The 12,433-nt window shown below is 33.5% G+C and overlaps 1 pseudogene; it reads left to right on the forward strand.

Annotated features, from left to right (window-relative positions):
* Positions 1–2,857: 2,857 nt before the first annotated feature.
* LOC120256399 lies at positions 2,858–11,851 on the forward strand (annotated as a pseudogene).
* The last annotated feature ends 582 nt before the right edge of the window (positions 11,852–12,433 follow it).

The following is a 12,433-nucleotide window of genomic DNA, read 5'->3' on the forward strand; positions in this document are numbered from 1 at the left end:
ATGTATGCACTTTACTTTTTGATTCTTCCTTTACTTTAACTTGCTTTTCTTCATTATTTTGTTGGGCAGTTGACTTGACAAACACAGCACCTAAACTTTTTGTCTTGACACTCGAGCTTTCTCCAATATACCCAATATCATGTCGGACTTTACTTGTTCTTCCAACTGATAGAATCTCATCTAGCTTAGCGGTACCCTTGTTCATGGAGTTCAAGGTCTTCTCAGCATGTTGCAACTTTACTTTGCAATCACTCAACTCCTCTTCTAACCGTTGATTTTGAAACATCATCTCATCGAATTTATTCATTATGATTTTATATCCTACAAGAAGATCATTTTCTGTTACCTCATTGAACTCACTGTCAGTTTCAGTTGATGTTGTAGCCGATGTTGTAACATATTACGCAACACGGTTGGATCCATTCATCACAGCGAGGGAAAAGGGCGTATGGTGGTTTGCTTTCGAGACTTCCTTCATCAGTCTTCTTCGATACTACCATCCGAGTCATCACTCCAGTCTAGCATTCGGTGACTTTCTTTTTCTTTACGAGGTATTAGCACTGATCGACGATGGTGCCCAAAGCCTCCACATTCTCTACACTTGATCTTCGTGAGGGCGATCTTCGATTTCTTCCCTTTTTTGTGATGATCTTCAGCTTCTTCCTTCTCTTTATTTAGATCATCTTTTCTTTGAAATTTCTTGCCTTGTGTCTTCTATTTTCTGACCATCTCACGTAGTTTTCTTGTCAGGAGAACAACATCATTATCATCTTCATCTTCATTGTATGCATTTTGATAGCTTGTTGTGGTTCTTTTTGCTTTGTTACTTCAACCTTTAAGGCTATATCTTCTACTCTTCTTTCAGGATTGAGGTTTATCTCATATGCTTGCAAAGACCCCATCAGTTCGTCCAGTTTCATAGTTGAGATGTCTCTTGCTTCTTCTATTGCTGAGATTTTTGCATCAAATCTTCTTGGGAGTGATCTTAGTGTCTTCCGGACTAGCTTCTTATCTGAATACTCCTTGCCGAGCTGGTAGGCCTGATTTGCTATGTCCATTAATTTTGCATTGAACATGGTTATCGTCTCGTCTTCTCTCATCCTGAGATTCTCGAACATGGTTGTTAGCATTTAGAGTTCAGATTCTTTTACCAAGTTGGTCCCTTCATGAATGGTTTGAAGAATTTCCCAAGCTTTCTTGGCACTCTCGCATGTTGCAATATACTTGAACTGGTCTCATCAACACCTCCAAAAATTGCATTGAGAGCTTTTCCATTAGCATTAGCTTTGCGTATGTCTTCGACACTCCAACTACTTTTCTTCTTCATGATCACGTTCTCGTCTTCATCAACTAGAGTAGGAGGAGATCATCCATGCACTCTCATCAATGGACTTGATAAATGCCTTCATGCGAGCCTTCCAATATGGATAGTTGGATCCATTAAGCAACGGTGGTCGTGTGACGGAAGCTCCATCTTTTTCGGCCATCAATGGAATTTGTTGGGACCTCGCTCGACTTTGTAACCAGCGAATCACGGTGACCAGGCTCACGATACCAGCTTGTTAGTTCTCCGAGTGTGGTTTGTGGGTATTAGGTAACACTCGAGCACTCGTACACAAACCAACAAAGAAAGAGACACTACAAATAAAAACAAGGAGACACATGGCGTTGGTAGCTTTCGGTTCGACGTCCACTCTGCCTACATCAGGGGGCGAGCCGGAGATAAACAATCCGCTAAAAGAGGTAAAAATAGATGAGTACGAAACACTTGTCCGCTCACACTCTCAGCAATGAAGATCACTACCCTCTCTAGATTGTCTAGTGCTCACCAACTCTCCTCCAAGAGTTACCCAAGAGTCCCACAATACAATCTACAAGCAAGGTAGCTTATATAGACGCCTCAATGTCCCAAATATAGCACATACCTCTTTTAGAATCTCCACGGCTACTAATTTAAAAACACCTGAAATCAGGTCATTGCAACTCCTATTGTAACATGAATTGCAACATGTACTGCTAGCGACTTGGTGAGGTTACGGTTACGTTGCGGACGACCTCGAGACCCATCAACCTCCCGGTCGTGCTTAGTCCAGTCGATGCGGCCAAATCTCCCGATCCCATTTAGCGCAGCTAGCCTACCTCCTCGGCTCCTCATCACGCGGTCCCCTCGCAAAGGGGCGCCGTCCCTTTTGTGTCTTCCATGAAACTTGCCAAATTCTCCTAAATTTGGTCTTCAAAAGATTCTCCAAACTTGATCTTCAATTCACCCAAGTTTGGTCCTCAAATCTGCCTTGATAGACTTGATCGATCTTCGTCGAGGATTCTTCAAATCATATCTTCAATTAGCCTTCATTCATACCATGAATAGATCTTTTTTTAATTAAGCTCCACCATATTTAGTCTTCGATCAAATCACCTAAATATGGTCTTGATATGATCTTGTCTTCATGTTTCCAAGAATAATTCCACCATGATCTTCAAGATAGCTTCACCATGATCTTCAAGATATTTGCCTCCATGTTATAGACTTACTAAAAATAGCTCCACCAAGATCTTCAAGATGTTTGCCTTGCACTCCAAGTCTCCTTGCCATGTCACCATGCTTGCTACGTCATCAATTATGCCTTGTCACCATGGTTGCCACGTCATCTTGCCTTGGTGTCAAATCATGCCAATTAAATAGTGCGGTTGTACTAACACCAACAAAAGCTTGTACCAATTAGGTATTCATACACACACACATCATTGCTATAACTTATCATTTTAAGGAGAAGGTAGGCTAGGGAGGATTCGATTCCATTTCAAAAGCTGACTTTCTTGGGATCAACCTGTTGCTATCAAGATATTTATACAATCCATGTACAAGACTGATGAAGATTTCATTAATGAAGTTTTGATTATTGGTAGGATTCACCATATAAATGTGGTAAAACTAATTGGTTTTTTGTTCAAATGGCATGCAAAAAGCTTTGGTATATGACTACATGCCTAATGGTTCACTTGAAAAGTTTATCTTCTTGTCAACAATGGCTCCAATTATAAACTCTCCCTAGAAAAAATGCTATGCAAAAATGTTATGAGGATGGCGCCGAGTGCTGAGGATTTAATTCAAATGAATCAGCAGCAGCACGTGTAGGGGAGGTCGTTGTCAACATCAGAAGGGAATCTCAATGCTAATGAGGTGCATGAGTTGGCTGGGAAGACTCCATTGGGCAACAGAGTGAGAGAAAAAAATGGAGGAGCTCTCGGTTGGAAGGGTTTGTTACAAATGATGACCTAGATGAATAGGAGACGTACAACATGCAAATGGAGAATGGTTTGTTGCTCTCACGAGGGATATACGTGAGAGAGGGGGATAAGAGAAGGAAGGAGAAGGGCAGTAAAGACTGAGTAATAGTGTGGATCGGTTCTGAGCATCTGTGAGCTCTGATCCAGTGACTCCAACGGTGGTTCTCTGACGATTAGATTAGCTAGGAGGGAAGTTCACTTCCCAAATATCTTACAATTTTCTAGTAATTTCTTATTGTGGATTTATGTTGGAATTTTCAGTGGAATGTTGTTCTATTTTGACTTTAAATAGTTCTGTGTTTTGGATTGGGAAGTAGAAACATTGATGATGAATGGATTTTTTCCTTTGAATTGATTGAATTAGTAAATTTTCTCAACTAGATCTGAGATTTTGAAAGTTGGATCTTAGAAATCTTTGTTTGATTTAAAGATCCATAACAATAAACTAATTGATATCGCTTTGGGAGTTGCTTAAGGACTTGATTATTTACACAAAGAATGTGATACGCAAATTCTACATTTTGACATCAAGCCGCACAACATTCTGTAAGACCATAATTTCAATCCAAAGTTTCTGATTTCAACCTCACAAAACTATCCAAAGAACTATAGTTAAACTATCCAAAGAACTATAGTTAGGTATCACTCAAAGTTGCAAGAGGAACCATAGGATATATTGCTTTGGAAATGTTATCGAGAAGTTTTGGTGTTATTTCTCACAAGTGTAATGTTTAGAGTTTTGGTATGTTATTCGTAGAGATGGTAGGTGAGAGAAGGAATTAAAATCCAAGAGCAAAAAACACAACCAAGTTTACTATCTTTTATGAATTTATGACAAACTTATTAAAAATGCTATCGAGAATGATATAGTAGAAATGGATACATGTATTATGATTAATGAAAGAGAGAGAAGAAGTTATGCATGATATGTCTATGGTGCATACTAGTGGCGAACCCAGGAATTTGGTATAGCCGGAGCTTAAATAAAAAATCAATGTTCATGATACACACTGCGTCCCAACCACAACTTCAGCCCAGGCTTCCCTTTCTCAGCCCAGACTTAAACCTTGTCAGACGGAGTTCTTCTAAGCTTTTCCGACCGGCCAACTTGGGCTGCCACCCATATAGGTCCACCCCTGGTGCATACAATTAAGGCCATCAGATCAACCTACCAAGAGCAAAGTGATAGAGATCTTAGAAGGTGATATTGATTGCTTGCAAATGCCACCCAAGCCTTTTATTTTTATTCTGAGCCAACTCAAATACCTTCAAAGGTGTCATGCTTAAACACCAATAACGGAGAAATGATTATCATTTCTAAAGATGATGATGAGATAAATTAATGAGTTTTTTTTTTGTCGTAATATATTATCATTAGTGTTCTATGATCTTAAAACAAATGTAATCTAAAACAACATATATATTCCTATTTTATATTAAGTAATTACATAAATATTAATTTAATTATGCGTGCTTAAATTTCATTTAATTTTTTAATTAATCGAACTAATATTGCAAGATTAATTGCTTGATGTTCCTGTTTTTTTTACTAAAGTATTGAATTTTCACGTAGACCATAAATCAATTGGAAGGATAAGAGAGGGATTCAATATAAATTCTATGTTTGAATATTTCCCACAAATTATTTTAATTTGGTTTTTTTTTCAAAAATTAACTAAAAATTTAATAAAAACTAAAATATCATTTACAATAAATTGGGAAATAATAATGTATAAAATAAATTTTAATATGTATTTATAATAAAATTTTAACTACAAAGTTCTATAAACAAACAAAAACACTTTATAAGATATATAAACATATGATTTTTATGGGTCTATAGTTTTCTCTCATTTTTTAGGAAAAAAACTATAAATCAAGCAATAATGATGATATATGTTTTTTATTTTTAAAAAAAAAAAAAAAAATATATTTTTTTTTTTCCCAACTATATTTATACAAATCTTGAAATATCCAAAATAGTATGAAATTGTGAAAGTTTTATGGAAGGGAAAAAAATCCAACACTAATAATAGGCCAATACTTATGGGCTTGTCATGAACTGGGCCTGTCCTCACTTTGGGCAGATGGTTTTGGGCTTAAATAGATTGGTCTTAAACTTTGTTAGATTATGGCCTGGTTGGAACTCTTTTTCTTTTTCTTTTTTTTTCATGTGAAATAATATAAAATTTTCACATATTTTATACCGTATTGCTTCCAAGTCAGCAACTCCAGTATGTTGATATTAATTTACAAAAATAAAAAACTATTATATTATAAATTAATAAAAAAATAAAAAAGGATTTTATTTGACTTTGAATTTATTTTTTAATTATGTATAACTTCAGAAAAATCGGCACTTATCGTATACAAGCTCTCTTCCATTACAAATGTCCACTTAAGTTTTTATATCCAAAATTAATTGTCCGCATACTTAATTTAAAGATTAATTTTAAAATTTAACTTTATCATTTTATTTAAATGTATTATTCTCTGCTATTGTCATATTAAATATATAATTTTAATCAATGAGAAATTTAAGATTAGTTAAATGTTTATGAAATTTTTAATTATAACAATTTTTTTACTTTTCGGAAAACAAGATATTATTTTTTTATAGAAAACAAATTCTCTGTATTAAATTACTTTTATTTATAGTAAGGCATGTCAAAAGTGGATACTATGACACAAAACTTTAATAATATCAATAAAAATTCCTAATTATTGATGAATTTATGAAGGGTAAAGGCATAGAACATGCTTGTGACTTGGAATGAACTGCACCTCACTTAATTTTTGAGATATATATATATATATATATATATATATATATATATATATATATATATATATATATATTTAAATGTGGACAAATATAGATCTATGTAATCTTTAAACTAGCTTTATGATAGTGAGGCCATGAATGATCACATTATTTCCACTCTTTTTAGCTTTCTCTAAAAACCCATTCATTATATATATATATATATATATATATATTTAAATGTGGACAAATATAGATCTATGTAATCTTTAAATAGCTTTATGATAGTAGGCCATGAATGATCACATTATTTCCACTCTTTTAGCTTTCTCTAAAAACCCATTCATTATATATATATATATATATAAAAGTAATAATTCAATAGCCAGCTTTTATTTATGCTTCTTCTTATATATATATTTATTTATTTATATATATTTTTTTGAAAAAGTAGGAAAATTTTGTATTTTTATGGGGGAATTTGAGAATGGAGGGTGTTCTTTAAGATCCACCTTGGATGAACTTTTTTGATTAAAATTATTAATCACTGTTTATCTTTTTATATAAATAGTTAATTTATTAGTCAATTTGTATTTTTATTTTATGAAGTGAAAATATGAAAAAAAAAATCTCACTATAATAAAATTATTTTTTAAAAAATTATAATGGTTTATTTTTTATGAGGCACAATAAATTTATTTGGATTTTGGAGAGAAATGCAACTGGAGGAGTTATTTTGGAAAGGAAAAATAAAATAAAATATATTTTTTTAATCTAAAGTAAATGCAATTTATTTATTTATTTATTTTATATAGTTTTGGGCTTTTAAATAGGACGGAGTATTTTTATTTTTAACATAATATTAGATTTATTAGTTAGTAAATTTATTTTTTATAAATGTGACAAACAAGAGAACTTGTGTACAACAGCACATAGGACTTCTCACCATCGGTGCATGTGGGATTTTTGTTCACCATAAATTGAATGAAATTTGAACATGCAACCACCAAATATGAGAACAAAATGGTTTAACCGTCACGCTAGTAATTAGTTAGTAGATTAAGATTTTAAAGTTTATCAAGTAATAATTATATTTTTCAATTTCATATAATATCAAATTAATTTGAAAATAATTACTTTTTTTTTTTTTAATGATGTTGCATATTGTGCATAATATATATAAGAACCCATTATCTGGTGACACCCTTAATATGGGGATGTTTCCAGTAATCATTGGATTAGTATTCAACATTTCCGATTTATTTATAAACAGTATTAAAAAATATAAAAATCCACAATAATTTTACACAATGTGTATATAAATAATAGTCTCTCTCGGATAGGTGGTTGGACAATGATAAATGAATCAAAAGGCTGGGGGATAGGGGTGGACGTGGTAGCTACTCTTAGCTACCCCAAACCCAGCTCTATACAGTGCCCCGGGTTTAGAAATGTTAAAACCTGCTGAGCTCAAATGTTTTAGCCCGATTAATTTCGAGCTGGGTTTAGTCGATGAATTTTTGATCCGACCCGACCCTACTCGAATTCGAATAAATAAATAATATATATATATCATATATTATTTATAATATATATAATTATATATATATATATATATATAATAGTAATAGCTTGAAAAGAGTAAACATTTATAATACTTGTGTTGTATTTTTTTTAAATGTTTGAAAAAATTTTAGGGGTTGTAGTAGTAGTTTTACTTAGTTATTTCAATTATTTCATAAAAAAATTATTTATTTTTTGGGTTGGGTTGGGCTGGGCCTGGGCCTAATGACAATCAAATGGGTCGGGTTTAGATCAAAACAATTTGGCCCGAACATAGCCCGCCCCAGCCCAGCCCGAATATATGGGTTGTATATTTGAGTCTAGCCCAGTCCAGACCTGACCCAGTCGGGCCCATGTCCACCACTACTGGGGGAGCATGCAAAGTGGAATGCAATTAAAACAGATTGGATTGACAATGAGAGATGTGTTATATATGTCTTTTTCCATCAGATTTGATGATGAATAAACAATGTTTTTTATCACAATAAATAAATAAACAAATAATAATTAATGTGATTTGATCATCAATATTTACTCACCTTCCAACACTAGTCATACGTATCCCTATCACCAAACTTCTACTTTTTCTTTATTTTAAAAAAATTGTCACTATTTTTTTGTAGTTTCTGTTAGTGCAACCGCACTATTTAATTGCCATGATTTGACACTAAAGTAGGATGGAGTGCAAACCAGTGGTGACAAGAGCATAATCGATGTTACATAGAGTATGAGTGACATGGCAAGAAGACTTGGGGTCTGTAAGGCAAAACATCTCGAAGATCTCTGGTGGAGCTATTTTTAGTAAGTCTATACTAGTGGAGGCAAATATCTCGAAGATCATGGTGCCTATCTTAAAGATCTTTGTGGAGTTATTTTTGATGCATTATATTTTTGAAGACAAGATCATATCAAAACCATACTTGAGAGATATGATTGAAGACTAAATATAAGTGGAGCTTAATTAAAAGAAAGATCTATTCATGGGTAGCTGAATGAAGACTAATTGAAGATATGATTTGAAAAATCTTGCATGAAGATTGATCGAAGTCTATTGAAGAAGATTGAGGACCAAACTTAGGGTGAATTGAAGATCAAGTTTGGGAGAATCTTTCGAAGACCAAATTTAGGTGGATTGAAGACTAAGTTTGGCAGAGTTTCGCTGAAGACGCATGAGGACGCTGCGCCCTCTGCGAGGATGCAGTGATGAGGAGGCGAGGAGGTAGAAGCTAGTTGCGCGGTCAATGGATCGGGAGATTTGGCTACATCGACTCGGACTAAGCATGACCGGGAGGTTGATGGGTCTTGAAGTCGTCCGCAACGCTAACCTGCATCAGCCAAGTCGAGAACGGGCCATGTCATTATTGCGATGATACAACAAGAGTGCAATAAAATGTGTAATTTCGAGGTTTTTTAAATTAGTAGTCGCGAGATTCCAAAAGAGTATGTCGTTATATTTGGGACGTTGAGACGTCTATATAAGTTACTTCGTCAGTAGATTGTAGAAGTGTGACTCTCGAGTGACTCTCGAGGAGAGCGTGTGAGCACCGAGAACCAGGAGGAGTAGTAATCTTTATTGTTGAGGGTGTGAGTGACAAATGTTAGTACTCATCTATTTTTTACCTCTTTTGAGTGGATTGTTTTATCTTCGGCTCGCCCTTAGGCGTATCGCGGTAGGCGAGTTCGAACCCATACTACTCGTAGTGTCTCCTTCTTGCTTGGTTTGTGTGAGTTTTTTTCTTTGAGTGTTTTGAGTGTTCAGTAAACCACAAACCACATCGCCGGAACTAACAGTTTCAACTTTAGCTATTGAATTTTATACATTTAAATTTATCGCGTGTATTTTTTTTAATCAAATAGCTGCCATTTGTTGAACTAGTAATACGCTTATAAATAAGTTTGGGAAAATATAAAAATTTAACTTTTATTAATTCATAAAAATTTTATTCTGACTTGACAAGCTCGTGCATGTTTTAATTATCATATAAGTTTTATTTTTTATATGTTCACTTCTTAAAAACTTTTATATATTTATTTTTGTCGTGTAATTTTTCACCTGATAATTATAAAAAATTAAATTAAACACTTTAAATGAGTTTAATCTAGAATTTATAGTTTTTTTTATAATGAAATATGGGAAAACCAAGTTAAAATATGTGCAAAAATAATATTAATATTTTAATACATCTGTGACCTCACTCTACATAAGATGAAGTTTAAACTTGCCTCTTCAGTAAAGACACAAATATTTTACATATAAAACTGTTCCAATAGATTAAGAAATCATTAGCAGCTAATAATTACTTTTTTCACCTTTATTTAAAAAATAAATTAAAAAAAAACACTTTCTTCCTATGATATAAAGGATTAAGAAAAAAAAAGGAATCAGGTGATTCTCTTAGTGTAAAAACAAAAGGGGCATTCCTAACACTAGCTACACATAAAAAGTAAAAAAATGGAGCAAGTTCACCAGATCCAAGAGAACACCAAAAAAAGAAAAACACGTGGAAAAATGGCCAACTAGTTAAATAAAACAAAAGAAAAGAGATAAAAACATTGAGATGTTCCAACTCCCAACTGTTTTTAAAAAATTTTTATGAAAAATATCTTCTTTTTTATTGCTTTCTTTTGTGCTATATGTTCTGTCTCATATTTTGGATTATTCGTATCTTCCCCATTAATATTTATAAATCCACCATTACAATTTTTATTTTTCTTACTAAGATTAGTAGCTGCACTATTAAAATAAATAAATGATCTATTAGTAGTCAAATCATGTTAAATTTTTTACAAGTGAAAGTTTGAATCACCGGTAGAAAAAGCAAGTTTTTGAAAATACAAATAGTGGTTGTATGTGAATAGATCTAGTTCCCGTATATGCGTAGATCTTCTCCGACTTGCTCCGCTAAAACTGTGCATACCTTTACCTTTCTTAATCCACCAATACAATTTATTGGCAATATTAACATTTTATTTATTATTCTACACTTACCAAATGCTTCCAATTTTAGTTCTCACACTAAATCCTCCATTTTAACAAATATGATAATATTATTTATGATTTTTTTTTAAATTCTCAAACTATATACTTATATACATACATAATCCAACATTGATAAATGATTATAAAAATGAATTATTGAAAACAAGAATGGGTAAAAATAAATAGGCAGAATCCAACATTGATAAATGATGATAAAAAAAATAAATTATTGGAAACAAGAATGGGTAAAAATAAATAGGCAGACATGAATAACAGAACTGAAGAATCAAAGGCACAAAAGAAATTTAGCATGAAATCTATATATTGTTCATGTTTAGGTCAGACCAGATAGAAAGACAGAGCTACACTGTAAAACAAAACTGAAGACTATCTGACAAACACATTCTGAATCTCATTCATTTTTCAGATACATCCAAAAAGACAAAAACAGGGACCACAACACAACCAACATTACAATCCAATTGCAAAAGCAGGACAAATTAGAACCACATGAATTTCACTTTCATCGTCAAAATAATAAATAAATTAAAAAAAACAAAACAAAACAAAAACAAAGAGAGATGATAGAAAGATTGCACCTATTTGTGAAGTAGCTGAACTTTATTCAATACAAACCAATCAACCAGCCAACTTTCTTTTTTCCAGCAAAAATCCAGCAATTCTTACTGTACATAGAAGGAAGTAAAAGTTGGAGCAAAACTGCTACACATTTCTACATAGAATGATAATCATACTTAACCAGATGAGGAATCTCTTCTTCTCTGATTATACTTAAATATATATATAAATATATATAGATGTTATAATATATATATATATATATATATATACTCCTATTTTGCTTCGAAGAAATCATAAGATTTTTAAGTGTAACCAAAAAGAAGATATGAGGAGCTGTGTAGCTTTAATTGGGAGAGCCAGCCTCCGGCAACACACACCTTTGAGGGCCTCGGTGAACAAGCTTGAGAATCGTCATCGCTTGCAACACACCACGGCAAATCCTCTGTTTGAATGTTGTTGAGTGTCATTGAACGGGTAGACTTCTACCGCCTTTGGTGTGTCTTGTTATTTCATCTTCAACCTTTCTTCGACAGGTTGCAATCTCTAATTTTTCTCAGCCAAGGGGTCCTGAGTATCAAAACAACATGGCCATTGCCATTGTTGAGGTGGCTTCCGTCTGGAGACCAAGACCGACAGTTGGAAGACCGGTAGTATTTCCTCTCAATGCTTCTTAGTGAAGGTGGACTTCTTGTCAGGTCTTCCTTTGAATAGGTCTCGAACTCGTTTCCTTGATTTTCAATTCCTCGGTCTGCTTGGTATATACATGCATGGGACAACATTCTGATGAAACTCTGGATGACTCGCGGAGGCGCTAGTGTCAGGAGGCGATCAAGAGCTGCTCCACTATCACAGAGCGGAGAGCTCCCGGCTACTGCAGAGGAAGCATCTTTCTGGGGGGGTTGTCACTATGATATCGATGAGGGTGAGCTTCTGGCCCAATCATCGTATAGGGCATGAATGTACTGCGTTGGTGCCTTATGAGGTGGTTGAAACTTTAATTAGATTACTTTTTAAAATTGGTGAATGAGACAGACATGCACCTCTATATATATATATATGCAACATGATATTGTAGGACAATTATATATATATATATATATATATTCAAATTAACATAATGATCCCCAATGTTCCTTCTCATGCAGTAAGTTGTTGAGCTCTGGTCTTACCATATTCTTCCTGATCTTGTTCTTCTTCTTTCTTCCTCATGTGGGAATCTCACAAACATTAGATTCTTTCCATCTCAAAGATGATCC

This window comes from Dioscorea cayenensis, unplaced genomic scaffold (genome assembly GCF_009730915.1).
Source record: "Dioscorea cayenensis subsp. rotundata cultivar TDr96_F1 unplaced genomic scaffold, TDr96_F1_v2_PseudoChromosome.rev07_lg8_w22 25.fasta BLBR01001421.1, whole genome shotgun sequence".
In the NCBI taxonomy this organism is placed as follows: Eukaryota; Viridiplantae; Streptophyta; class Magnoliopsida; order Dioscoreales; family Dioscoreaceae; genus Dioscorea; species Dioscorea cayenensis.